The sequence below is a fragment of the Dendropsophus ebraccatus genome, chromosome 1, assembly GCF_027789765.1.
Source record: "Dendropsophus ebraccatus isolate aDenEbr1 chromosome 1, aDenEbr1.pat, whole genome shotgun sequence".
In the NCBI taxonomy this organism is placed as follows: domain Eukaryota; kingdom Metazoa; phylum Chordata; class Amphibia; order Anura; family Hylidae; genus Dendropsophus; species Dendropsophus ebraccatus.
This window is the reverse complement of record NC_091454.1, coordinates 131,775,103-131,789,771: the sequence shown is the minus strand read 5'-3', so window position 1 is coordinate 131,789,771 and position 14,669 is coordinate 131,775,103. Positions and strand designations below refer to the sequence as shown.

The 14,669-nt window shown below is 40.5% G+C and overlaps 1 long non-coding RNA gene across 1 annotated transcript in view; it reads left to right on the top strand.

Moving 5' to 3' along the window:
* LOC138777011 (uncharacterized) overlaps positions 1-12,073 on the top strand; it is a 62,129-nt gene extending 50,056 nt beyond the window's left edge. Inside the window, exons 3-4 of the long non-coding RNA XR_011360821.1 lie at positions 8,598-8,752; positions 11,996-12,073. This is a non-coding gene — a long non-coding RNA (uncharacterized lncRNA). The remainder of the gene's footprint in view (positions 1-8,597; positions 8,753-11,995) is intronic.
* The last annotated feature ends 2,596 nt before the right edge of the window (positions 12,074-14,669 follow it).

Below are 14,669 nucleotides of genomic sequence, written 5' to 3'. Positions count from 1 at the left end.
ATCTTTAAAAATGGAATTTAGTGGTGGAAGTGGTTTTAGTTCATTTTATATGATTTAACTGATTTTAATGTCTGTTTTTTTTGCCACAATGTTTCCCCTTTTGTAACACATGTTTTTAAACTGGACTCTAATTACTCTAATTGCAGACAGCTGCCCAATCACTGACTGGCTTCAGTGATTCCCAGTCATTTTCCAGCATTTGTGTACTATATATGTAACCCATGTATCTTCATGTATCAGGACTTGAGAAAGAGGTTTAACCTAGAAACGCGTTGTCCATATTAAACGTAGTTTTAAACTACCTACTACTACTCCTATCATTTGCTCTGCATGATTACTACTACAGCTTGCTGTACCAGCACCTATACACCCGAATCCTTGCTACTTGTGGACCTCCACTGGTATTACCTGCTTCATTCACTATTCTAATAACTATTACTAGCTGCAGTTTTGCTCCAGCAAATTGGCACTCCTTCCCTTCTGAGCCCTGCTGTGTGCCCATACTGTGGTTTATGCCCACATATGGGGTACCGTTGTACTCAGGAGAACCTGCATTAGAGATTTTGGGGTACATTTTTTCTCCTGTTCCTTGTGAAATTTTGAAATTTCAAACTAAACCAACATATTATTGGAAAAATTTGAGTTTTTCATTTTTACTGGTCAATTTTGAATACTTTCCTCTAATACCTGTGGGGTCAAAATGATCACCGCACCCCAAGATGAATTCTTTGAGGGGTGTACTTTCCAAAATGGGGTGACTTATGGTTTTTTTTCTCTCTGCTGACACTACAGGGGCACTGCAAACGCACCTGGCGCTTAGAAACTTCTTCAGCAAAATCTGCAATAGATAAGCTAATTGGCGCTCCCTTCCTTCTGAGCCCCGCTGTGTGCCCATACAGTGGTTTACGCCCACATATGGGGTACCGTTGTACTCAAGAGAACCTGCGTTACAAATTATGGGGTGCTTTTTCTCTCATGTTCCGCTTGAAAATGAGAAACTTTAATCTAAACTTATATATTATTGGAAAATTTTAATTTTTCATTTTTTTATGGCCTAATGGTGAATACTTTCCTCCAGCCCCTGTAGGGTTAAAATGCTCATTATACCCCTAGATTAATTCTTTAAGGTGTCTAGTTTCCAAAATGGGGTCACTTATGGGGGTTTCCAGTATACAAACCTCCTAAATCAACATAAAAAAAAGAACTGGTCCCTAAAAAAATCAGTTTTGGAAACTTTCACGAAAATGTGGTAATTTGCTGATAAATTTCTAAGTCCTGTAACACCCTCTATGTTCACACTACGTATATTTCAGTCAGTATTGTGGTCCTCATATTGCAACCAAAACCAGGAGTGGATTAAAAACACAGAAAGGATCTGTCCACACAATGTTGAAACTGAGTGGATGGCCGCCATATAACAGTAAATAACTTCCATTATTTCAATATAACAGCCGTTGTTTTAAAATAACAGCAAATATTTGCCATTAAATGGCGGCCATCCACTCAATTTCAACATTGTGTGAACAGAGCCTTTCTGTGTTTTCAATCCACTCCTGGTTTTGGTTGCAATATGAGGACCACAATACTGACTGAAGAATACGTAGTGTGAACCCAGCTTTTAAAAAAAGTAAAATATGTTTATGAAATGAAGCCAGAATAAAGAGGACATATCGGTAATGTGACTTAGTAACTAATTAATGTGATACAACTTTCTTTTTTTAGAAGCAGAGAATTTCAAAGTTCATTTGAATTTAATTTTTTTTATTTTTCATATTTTGATGTTTTTCACAAAAAACACACAAAGTAGTGACCAAATTTTGCCACTAATATAAAGTGCCATATGTGACGAAAAAACAATCTCAGAATAGCTAGCATACGTTAAAGCATCACTGAGCTATAAGCGCATAAAGTGAGACAGGTCAGATTTTGAAAAATGAGCCTGGTCATTAGGGCCCAAATAGGCTTGGTCTTGAATGGGTTAATGCATGGGGAGGCAGTACATAGTTTTATATTTGCCAGGAAAACCACTTTAATTCACATCCCAGACCCCTAAAAACACAGACTTCAACCAATTTTCTAAATAATTCCAGACCTTAAAATGAATTAAAACAGACTCCTAAATTAATGCCGACCATAATCCTGAGCACAAAATAATTTTAGCTCTAAATAAATACCTCAGACCTCAAACATTCTGATCCGCAGATTTAGATAGTCCCCTAAATTAACTTGTAACTTAGAGCACTAAGCTGGTGGACACCTTTTGAAATATTTTTTTCTTGCTTTGTACTTATGTTGCATAAAAACTTTCTATATGAATCTCTATTAAAGGAGAAGTCCGGAAAAAATAATAATTTGCCTACAGGCAGGGGCAGGGTAAAACTAATAAACAAGCACTACTTACCTCTCCCCAAGCCCCCGAAGCGCCGCGTCACAGGCTCCAGGGTCCCCACTGGAATTCATTTTTTGCCGACTTCCTTGGAAGTCGGCAGAAAATACCCTACCTGATGCCTTGCTGATGGATTGCCCGCTCAGCCAATCAGTGCCTGCAGCGGTGTCTAGCCTCAGTCACTGATTAGCTAAGCAGGCCATCGCACTATGACACTGGTTAGACTGTATAATACTGATACTATACTGTATGGCAGATGATTTGGGGGTTTGTTTTCCAGAAAGGGTTAACTCTATGCACAGCAGCACGTGCAGGTGTTGACGTGGATGGCGAGTTTGCAGCCAGTCAGTTTGCCACCACATAGTTTAAAATTATGGTTCAGAAGGCACAGGTGGAGATCGTGTCCACCGATTCCCTTAAGCTTTCACTTTCTGCTGTCTCAAGGTAGTGAGGAGGGGGTGGGCGTAGAAGTGACCGGTCCTACTGGTGAGCCGACTGGACACCCATTTTTAGAGGGGGAGGGATCTGCAGCATCGGCTGCAAGAGGCAGTAGTGTGGCCAGAGGCAGATGGCAGCAAGCACATACCAAGTGATACCCCAAGTGTTCCCTGGAGCCCCCGCTCATGATGGGGGAGGTCTTCTGCCATCTGACATTATTTTGAGGAACATGCCAAAGACAAACTTTTTGAGTTTTGCAAACTGTGCCATGCAAAGATCAGCAGTCAGGCTATCAGGCTGACCACCACCAGCATGCAACCTCATGTCAGTGAAGCTCCCATATAGCTGGGATGAATGAGCAGCTGCGGGTCACACTACTGCCTCCTGCCTTGTACCTGTCCCCCCTCACCCACTATTTTTGAGAGGGTCACATCAGGCTCTCACCCCCAAATTTTTTAAATTGTAAATTGAGCTGGATATTGACTGAAACACTTAATATGGTGGTTTTGGTGGTCTCCTTTTAGAAGCCATCCCTTAGCTGGGCCAATCCCTGGAGGCATATCTTGCTAGTCCTGTGTTTTGAGATTCTTCATTGAGTCTCCACGGACTAAAATGTTTTAATAAGGTCACACTAGGCTTTTGGCCCCAACATTTTTGAGAGGGTAACACCAGACTCTGGGCCCCAACATTTTTGAGAGGGTCACAACAGACTCTCACCCACAATTATAAGGAGGATCTCAAGAGGCTCTCTCCCACAATTTTTAAAAGAGTCACAACAGGCTCTTACCCACAGTTATAAGGAGGATCTCAAGAGGCTTTCTCCCACAATTTTTAACAGGGTCACACCAGGTACTTACTCAAAATTTTAAGGAGGGTCACAACAGACTCTCACCTACAATTTTTATGGGGTTCACCAAGTCTGTCACACAAAATGTTTACAGCATGTGCATGAGGCCTATGTATGGTGAAGTGTGTTTGGGATTGCCTTGGTGCATTGGCTTAATCAGTCTATGAGTCCATCCTTTAAAATTTAATCAGGATGGGTGTGACTCAATACCAGTTACTGGTGGGTGTTGTTTGATTTCCCCTTTATCTACAGCATCTATGGTTGTCAGAGATGACCGAAACTAAGGTGAGAGATGGGCCAGCTTTTAAGTGTGGAGGTAGGAGGATTTTTGTTTTCTTTTGCCTTTTGGTTTCTATACAAATGTACAAATTTAAAGGAAAGTGTTTCCTAAGTTTTCCACCACTTTGAAATGGACTTTATCTTGGGGTGGGTGCGCAATATTGTCATTCGGTAAAAGTGGTTTGATTCAGGGACCTGGGAGTCTTTAATGCATCCATGCATGCTCCCACTGTTGTGCCAGTTTCAATGGTGTTTCCATCACTTTCTGAGGTTTTCAGGTGCACCAGACACCCTCTACTCTGCCCACTAGAAGGCCCCTAAAAAAAAGTTTGAGTCCCCCATTGACTTTAAAGTGGTTATCCAGTGCTACAAAAACATGGCCACTTTCTTTCAGAGACAACACAACTCTTGTCTCCAGTTCAGGTATGGTTTGCAATTAAGCTCCATTCACTTAAATGAAACTGAGCAACAAAACCCCACCCAAGCTGGAGACAAGAGTGGGGCTGTCTCTGGAAGAAAGTGGCCATGTTTTTGTAGCACTGGATAACCCCTTTAATAAGGTCCCTTACGCGACTTGCATAATACAGGACTCAAGTAACAAGCATTCAAGCATTTTAGTACTCGTTCATCTTTAGTTATGACTGATCGCTGTTTGTCTAAAGGTCTCCATACACTTTAGACTAAAGTCAGCTCAACCTGCCAGCAAGTATGGATGACTCTCTAAAGTGTATGGGGACCTACCCAAATCTCCCCCAATAGATGTTGTCAGGGGGAGAAGGATTTTAAATTGAACTACCCTTTTTGTTTATGGAGAAATAAGCTGACAGCAAAGCTCTCTGGCAGTAGCCAATACCTCCTCATTCCTAAGTCAACATGTAAACCTTAATGTGTATGGGGACATTAGGAGAGATCAATGAATGTTCGCCTGACAGCTATTCAAAGTGTATGGCCACCTTTAGGGTAAATTCACACGGGCGTCTCGCACAAGAAATCCGCAGCTAATCCGCAATACACATATTATTCTTATTATTATTAATACGTGTATAGCGGATTAGCTGCAGATTTCTTATGCGAGACACCCGTGTGAATTTACCCTAAAGTTAGTTTTATACAAGCATTATAACTATGGTCAAGGCAGGATGTTAAGTTGCTATGCAGATGTGGGAATGTAGTTTACTGTATTTTTCTTTTACCTGTAGAATAGTGATCATGATAATCACAATAACAATTTTTATTATATTGGATAGTGCCAAAATCCCCTTATTTTTACAAACCCTGATTTGTACAGCCAATTGAAGTCAGTGGAAACAATATGAATATCTATGCAACAAGCTCCCCCTAGTGGTGACTACAGGCAGTTTTTCTGGTAGAATTTTCTGAATCTTCCCTACCTGGAAGGGGAGAGAATTCGGGATGAAAGTATGTGTACAATATGTTAAGTTGTTTGGTGGGTTATTGATCCATTTAGATTTTTAAATTCTAAAACAATAACTTAAGTCATAAGTACTAATGTTCAGTGGATATGCCGAACTGGTCAGGTTCGTCAGCGTTTTCCAAACCCGAACAATCAGCATATGACTCCTGGTAGCTACATAAGTTGGATGCGGCCTTATGGAGTTGTGGATAACATAGACACAGTCTGCAGCCATAGGGACTCAAATACCCCAACAGTTAGGCATCTTTTTTATAACACTAAATACTACCAATACTGTTTACATTACTTTATTGATGCATATTTTCCTAGAATTAATTGTACTTAGATTTACCCTAGTGTTCACATTTACAGTATAGTCACATGCTAGATACTGGTTTATAAATGTATTATACTACTGACTTATGGCCTTTATGTGAAAGTGCCTAATACATCAAAGATTGAATGGTGGCAAAAATACATAAAATTCTGTATACCTTACAATATATACAAGCCTGATTTTCATGCAAAATTATTATAGTGATGCTTACAAAAATCATATTCCAGTTTTTAAATGTATTAGAGGTCTAGGGAGGAGGAAACAATGAGCTGCAGGATGACCTGGGGGGGGCACTTTAGGTGTGCTGCAGCTAGTATTCTGACTTGTCACGGTCACTGCTGGGCACAAGGGCTTTCCAGCAACTTCTCTCTCTCTAGGGGGCCACTGTAGAGGTTTTGGGGGAGGTGCACCGTGTGAATGGTGCCAATGGGAGTTTTTGCGAACAATTGAATGCTGTTGGATTCCTTTTCTACTGTGCATTGATATACCGGCATTTGGGATTGATTGTCATCTAGCTTGCATCCACTTCTACACCTGCCATCAAAATTTCTATCCACTGTGCAGTTGGATTCTACCTTCTTTTGATATGTCTGATAACATGCAAAAAGTTACTTCAAATGACAGTAAATCTTTAAGCTACACTAGATATGTTCATGATTGGGGGGGGAAACATCCCAGTTCAGAGACCTGACCAGTTAGAATGTGTCCAGTCAATAGAACATTAACCATATGGTCACCATCCACTGAACCATAACCACAAGAGCCACCAGTTTTTATTTTATTCCATTCCAACCTTGCATAACTGTACACTATGTTCAAATGCTTTAAAGCAGTCTTACAGAGCATTTATCAATTTTTAACATATCTTGCAATGTACTAAATGAGGCTTAAATATATTTATCTGTGGCTTAAAACAAAGTGGCTATAACACATGGCCAGACAGAGTGGAGATCTGATTTTTGGAAGCTTATTCTCCAATGTTGCTATGTTGATGCGTTTGTTTCACAGATACTGCAATTCAACAAACCACAACCCTGGCAAACACACAAAAGGTTTTGTATGTGTGCAACTTTGATTGCAAACATTGGTAAAGCTCTGACAGCAATCCATCAATGGCATATCAATTTAAGAGTGCACTTTTATATTTCGGCCAGGCACAACCCTGTGGTGTACTTTACCTGATGTGTTACCATAAGATGACAATCAAGTTTTCCTCAGAACCTGACAGTAAGTGCAGTTTTATTTCTGATATATCAAGTGGGAAGAGTAGTAAGATGTGGTCACATTTGTTACAGGGTATGATTTTATAGGGTTCACAAGCTATCCACAGCAATGTACAGTATTAAGAAGTTTAACTATGGGGACGCATATTGAATAAAGTAGCTTCTACATAGATACAGAACATGATTTACAAGCAACATTTTCTTTTATATCTAAAATGTGCTTAGGCTTTGAGTGCATATAGAGCTGTGCATACATAGGGATAAATGTACAGTGTGTTCCTGGTTAAATGACAAGCAGCCTGTGTAGCTGTTCATCATTTGCCAGACACAATGTGTGGGCATTGCATGGTCTAATTTTCATATAATATTTATTATTTTATCATCAAAGCCTGGAGCAATTACATGATAGGGGATATATCTATGTATTAAAGTACAGTAGTAACCATAGAGGGCTAGACACATGAGTTTATTATATTATTTTAATATATTTAGTATACAGTGGTAGTTTAAGAGTAACTTGGTTTAAGAGCGTTTTGGTTTAAGAGCTCACAGTTTTTCAAAATTGTGAGTCGGTTTAAGAGCATTGCTTTGGTTTAATAGCTCCCTGTACTGGGTGGGAGGGCGAGTGGGGGAGGGGCATGGTCTGCATAGCCGGGTCTACAGCACTGTACTCTGACCCAGGAAGTCTCCCTCACCTTCCAAATCATAGCAGATCCACTTCAGGCTGGGGCTTGCATCAGGGGACAGGACTGTGGAGGTGATCTCTCTATAGCTGTAACCCCTCTCTCCACGGACAGAGAGTGCTGCATGTATGTGCCCACATCTGCCCTGCTCATTCCTTCATGCTCCCTGCAGTCTCTGTCAGCCCTTGTGTTTCCCATCCTCTCCATTACTGTACAGTAACTTATAATATCACATATTCTGCTGTTTCTAAATGTTTGTTTCTTTTGTCTTACATATTATTTAGAATAATAAATCATTATTTTGGGGGTGTAGAGCCAATTATCTGCATTTCTATGATTTCTTATGGGAAAATTTGCTTTGGTTTCAGAGTGGATTTGGATTACAAGCACAGTCCATGAACGAATTATGCTCGTAATCCAAGGCACCACTGTATATTATTTTAATATAAAAGGTTGTCAACTATGAACTATAGAATCTATATAACATGCATTTAAGCCCATATATATTATGGATATTAGGCATTTTATCTTGATTCCTCTTAACCTAAAGTGATTCTTTAAAGTGTACCTGTCATATGTCTATGTCATATAGTCAATGCTTGCCTTATGTATGCATTCAGTTTTCTTTTTAATTTTGCACCTCCAGCGATCCATTTAGTGCCCCATTGCACTGCTCATACTTCTGTATTTCACTCTGAGCTGGTAGGTGGGCCTTTTATAAATATTATTTGCCTTTATTATCAGTTAGCTACTCAGCTTTGGCAGTGTAAAGGGGCGTGTACAGAGGTGTGTACAGCTGCTGGCCAATCAGCATTCATCTTCACTGGGCCAGTCTGTGCAGAGCAGAGGGACAACTAACATCACTTCCTGTATTTGGTCTCTTTATTGCTGTTACTAAAGACCAAATTAGGTTGTGATTTGCACTGGATGCATTTTAATAAAGTATGTATGCCTATTCTTACCTAAGACACCTTTTTTCCCTTGGCACAGATGGATTCTTCATTCACTTTCAAAAGAAAGGTGGAAAAAGAACAGCAAACACTTGGCTCGCCTTCTGAGGGTCCAGAAAATGCAACTCATGATACAAGATATGAAGTACTAGAAGAGGCAACTGATTTAGAACCCCATGTTTTACTGCTACAAAAGTGAGTTTAACATTGTACAAATGTTATATATTATATTAACTTGCTACAACAACCATCTTTAGGCTATGTTCACACTACGTATATTTCCGGCCGTAGTGCGAACCGCAAATATACGCCCGTAGTTTTGAGGTTGATGCATACGCTTGGAAGTATACGATTGCACACTACGTATGAGCCTACGGCCGGATCGTATACGGCGCCCTGAAAAATGAACAAGACCATTGTTTGCGGCCGAAACTGTTCCAACTCACGGCCGTGGATTTCAATGTCCCGTACGAAGTATTTATTTCAGCCAAATTGAACTTGATTTTTAGATTAAAAAGGTTCTGTGTGTTTTATTGGGCTGGGCGAAGATTTCCAAGTAAATGACCTGTTTCAGATCGCTTCAAAACAAACTAGGGAAGCATAACTGTACTACCGGCGTATGTTCGCAGTTCGCCCGCATGTTCGCAATCCGGCTGCATGTCTATTTTTCCCACGGCCGTAGTTTCAGCCGCACATGTCCGGCCGCATATGAACTACAGCCGGACATATGGGTAGTGTGAACATAGCCTTATAGCGAATGTACCACTAAGTACACCGCTTGTTTCTTTTTTACATGAACAGATCGGCGCTTGCACGAGGATGCCAGTGCTGCGTTCCTTTTTTTGTTCCTGCACACAGTGCCGGTCTATTACTGTGCACCAGCTGGGCATGAAAAACTGGGGGCAAGCCTGTCGGCCCCCAGTGTGGCAAAAATACTTCTGTTACCCGGCTCTATTAGAATCAATGGAGCCGCATCAAAGAGGAGTGGGGAGATCATCACACTGGAGGCCAAAGGGGCAACCTCCAGTGCTTCATGCCTGGCTGATGCTCGGTAATGGACTGGAAACGGGTGACGGCTCAAAAAACACACCGCATCAGCGCTGGTCTGTTCATGTGAGAAAAAAAAAGCTTCTACAAATGGGGGTCTGAGTTCTATCACGTTTTGCGGGGAAGGTAGAAATGACAAAAACGGGAATCCTGCAGTGATCTCTAGTATTCCAGTGGACTGAGATCAAGAATTGCAGATAGATTATAGTATCTATGCTGCACCCTTTCTCACCCACTTGATGAGAGTGGGGCAGACCGGGGAAAGTCACAGTATTTTTTGCAAACCCTAGAATTTGACAAAAATTTGCAGTGTTTCCCCAGTCTGCACCAGGTGCAGCCCTTGATGAGTGATCGGTGCAGACTGAAGTGAGGTCACACAAGAGCATTTTTGCTTTTTCTAAGATTCCCATTTTCTGATATGAGTTCTACTATTCCATAATGTCTTTTAGTTGTGTGACCCATGCATTCCAAATAAGCACGAAACAACACTCTTATATGCTACTCGGACCATCAGCAAAGAAGTTTCCTTTGACGGATTTTGAGCAAAATATTCACGTAAACGACATTTCCTTTATTGCAGTTTGATATCTGTCCAAAGTAAAGAATAAGTTGTCTGAACTTTGTCCCTGCTTAACGCCTCATCATTTTAAAATAGTGAGAAGCCAATTTGTGGCAACAGAATTTATAGTTCAATAACAGTTTAGGTCTGTATCACAGCCAGGTGAATGAAGAATGATCTATTCTTATTATTTCTGTGACAGTAAAACTACTTAGGCTGCAGTTACCAGTGATCCACATCATGTGAAAGACCTTTGTGCTACGTTGTAATTCTTTCCCTCTTGCTCTTTCATTGTATTTTTATGGATGTATTGAACTAAATGTTTTGTCAGATGATTTACTACGGTCAGCTTTATAAGTGTAGTAAGAGGTCATTTAATGTTTGCATTGGTATCACACGAGGCGCTGCCCTCTTTTTTTATTTTTAGAATTTATTCTAGAGTTTCTGTGCACATGCTAGATAAATTCCTATTTTATGACCCTAGATTTATACAGTAAGGCAAATATTGGAAATCAGTAGTTTAGAAATAGACTTGCATAGATGAATGTAAAATTTCTCCAGAAAAATGCAATTTAAAACCTCCATTAATTGCATGTTAACCCCTTAACAACCATGGGCATATATTTATGCCCCGGGGGTCGTTAAGGGAGTTCAGAGGGGGGCCACACAGGACCGCGGCTATTAGCGGGCACAGTCTGATCGCCGTGCGCTAATTAACTTTCTAAATACAGCTGTCAAACTTGACAGCTGCATTTAAAAAGCAGCTTTTCACCATTCCTGGTGTCTAGTGGGGGGGATCCGTGGTCGCGGAGGAGTGATCCCCGCATCTCATACCGGCCAGGGCCTGCGCCATAATGGCGCTGATTCCGGCTCGGCACTCTATTGTTTTTGGCTGCAGCAGCCGGAAGCAATCCAGTGCCTATCTCATTGATCTATGCAGTATAACTATGCTGCATAGATCTTAATGAAAGATCAGTGTGGCTATACTAGAAGTCCCCCAGGGAGGCTTCTAGTATAAGTGTAATAAAAAAAATAAAAAAGTGTTGTTATTAATAAAAAGCCCCCTCCCCTAATAAAAGCTTGAATCACCCCCCTTTTGCCATTTTATAAATAAAAATAAACAAACGTATTTTGTATCGCGCGTGCGTAATCGCCCAAATTATAAATTTATTTCATTCCTGATTTCGCATGGTAAACGGCGTAAGCGCAGAAAAATTCCAAAGTGCAAAATTGCGCATTTTTGGTCACATTAAATCCAGAAAAATTGTAATAAGTGATCAAAAAGTCGCATATGCGCAATCAAGATACCAATAGAAAGAACACATCATGGCACAAAAAAAATGACACCTCACTCAGCCCCATAGACCAAAGGATAAAAGCGTTATAAGCCTGGGAATGGAGCGATTTTTAAGGAACATATATTTTTTAAAAAATGTTTTAATTTTTTTAAAGCCATTAAATAAAATAAAATTTAAACAAGTTACATATCATTGTAATCATACAGACTTGAAATGTATAACAAGTCAGTTTTACCCCAGGGCGAACGGCGTAAAAAAAAAAAAAAAAATAATTAAAAAGATGTGTTTTTTTTTTTTTTCATTTTCAACAAACATTTATTTTTTTTCTGGTTTTGCAGTGTACTTTATGCAAAAATTCAGCCTGTCATTGCAAATTACAATTAGTGTTGCAAAAAAATAAGGGCTCATGTGGGTTTCTAGGTGAAAAAATGCAACTGCTATGGCCTTTTAAGCACAAGGAGGAAAAAGCAAAAACGCAAAAATGGAAATTGGTCTGGTCTTTAAGGGGTTAAATGTTAGCCTAATTCTTTCCAGGTTTCTTGGTGAACAATTGGCTCAACAATTCCTTGATCCTTCCTCTGCAGCTCCAATAAATGCTGTACACCCTTTGCTTCTGGAGAAAACAGGTAAACAAACTTTTACAATCTCTGCTTGGTTTATGTGTGTTTTAGTTTAGAACCAACTCAAATAATGAGAAAGAAACCTCTTATTATCATAGTGAATTACTGTTTTTAATTAAAAAAAAAAAAAAAGTAGAATTAGACTTACCAGTAATTTGGTTTTTACAGATAGGGCCAATAACAGCACCAGAAGGGACACAAAAACACACAATAGTTAAAAAAAAACCTTCCCTTCCAGCCACCACCAGTGATATATAATGTTTACACTACTAGAAGTGCACAATAGGGAGGGAAATCCTAGTGCTGTCATGGAGGATTCGCAAAGACCGAATTACCAGTAAGTCTAATTCTGCTGTCCTCCCTTTATCTTCATGACAACACCATAGAAGTCATACCACATTATCAGTCATGTGGTGACCTGGGGGGGCAGATGTTGTGTGCAGCCAGTGGGCTCTGTTGTTTTAGGGGCAACTTGTCAGGGTGGCCAGGAGTGGCATTACCCATCCCCGGACACACAGGCTACAGACCTTAAGTAGAACAACTGTGAAGTGCGAGTGAGGGTGTAGGTGCGGTGACAAAGGTGACAGAGTCCCGACTTGAACAGTGCTTAACTTTACTGCAATACAAAAGTATAAGAACAGTTCTGGTACAAGTGCTAGTGCAAAAACAATACTTCATAACACCAGTATCAGTGACCACCCTGAGAGGTAGTACAAGTGCTAGGTCTTTGTCTCCAGGTGTAGCTCCCACTAACCCCAAGTGGATGAGTGTCTGTCAGTAAAGTATGTCAGCTGGAAAATTCAGAGGGAATGATTCCCCAGTAAAGAAAAGCAGTGTTTTAAAAATCCCTTTCCTTTGCAGTTAGATATAGCTTCCAGGTGAGAACAACCACTTCTAACAGCAAATTATTATTTCTCCTGAACACAAAATCATGAAAATAATACTACTATAATGGTACACATTTGTTATTCCAAGGTCAAAATGCTAAAGGTTACTGGAAACTTCTTCGAGAGCAGTCTGACGCACAACTGCAAGAAATGACCACCTCACAAACACCAAAGGTGATCCATTGTTCTGTATTTTCTTCATTTTATGAGAAGTTATGTTAGTTCCTAGTATTGGACATACTGTCCCAGATTTATCAAGAAGCCTGAAACCTCAAGTTTCTTTGTTTTCCCTACAGCAATAAATTAGAGCTCAGGTCTCATTTTACCAAAACTCATTAAGGGTAGCTTCACACGTACCTACTCGCACTGTTAATAACGCTGCGAGTAGTCTAGGTCCTTGCAGATCACTTTCACTACATACACGCAGCAGTCTGAACGGCCGCTGCGTGTATGTAATTCTGCCGGCTGCTTAACCCCTTCAGCTGCCGCCCGTCTCCCGCTCTGTATACATTACCTCTCTTCGCTGCACGGGGTCCCGGCGTACAGCTCTCCCACCTGGCCAATCAGTGGCTGCGGCAGGGCAACACACTGATTGGGCGGGCTGGGAAAGCAGTACTCCGGGACCTCGTGCAGCGAGGAGAGGTAATGTATACAGAGCGGGAGCAAAGCGGCAGCCGGGCGGCAGCTGAAGGGGTTAAGCGGCCGGCAGAATTACATACACGCAGCGGTCGTTCAGACCGCTGCGTGTATGTAGGGAAAGTGATCTGCCAGGACCTAGCCGACTCACGTGCATTATTAGTCGGTACGTGTGAAGCTACCCTAAGATATAAAACATGAGCTGTGATTGGTAACCGTGGTGTCTTTGGAGTAAACATCTCACTATAAAAAATAAACCAAAAAACAATTTCACCCCTTCAGGACCAGGCTAATTTTCATTTTTGCGTTTTCATTTTTTTCTCCTTGTGCTTAAAAGGCCATAGCACTTGCATTTTTACACCTACAGACCCGCATGAGCCCTTATTTTTTGCGTCACTAATTGTACTTTGCAATGACAAGCTGAACTTTTGCATAAAATATGCTGCGAAACCAGAAAAAAATTATATGCGCAGTGAAATTGAAAAAAAAACACCATTCTTTTTCTTTGGGGGGGGGGGGGGGGGGAGTTCGTTTTTACGCCGCATGTCCTATGGAAAAACTGACATGTTATGTATGTTCCTCAAGTTGTTACGATTACAACGATATGTAACATGTATAACTTTTATATTATCTGATGGCCTGTAAAAAATTCAAACCATTGTTACCGAATATATGTTCCTTAAAATCGCTCCATTCCCATGCCTATAACGCTTTTATCCTTTGGTCTATGGGGCTGTGTGAGGTGTCATTTTTTGCGCCATGATGTGTTCTTTCTATCAATACCTTGATTGCGCATATGCGACTTTTTGATCGCTTTTTATTACAATTTTTCTGGATTTGATGCGACCAAAAATGACCAAATGTGCACTTTGGGATTTTTTTGCGCTTACGCCGTTTACCGTGCGAGATCAGTAATGTGATTAATTAAAAGTTTGGGCGATTACGCACGCGGCGATACCAAACATGTTTGTTTATTTATTTTTATTTATAACATGGGAAAAGGGGGGTGATTCAGACTTTTATTAGGGGAGGGGGCTTTTTATTAATAACATCACTTTTTTTTTT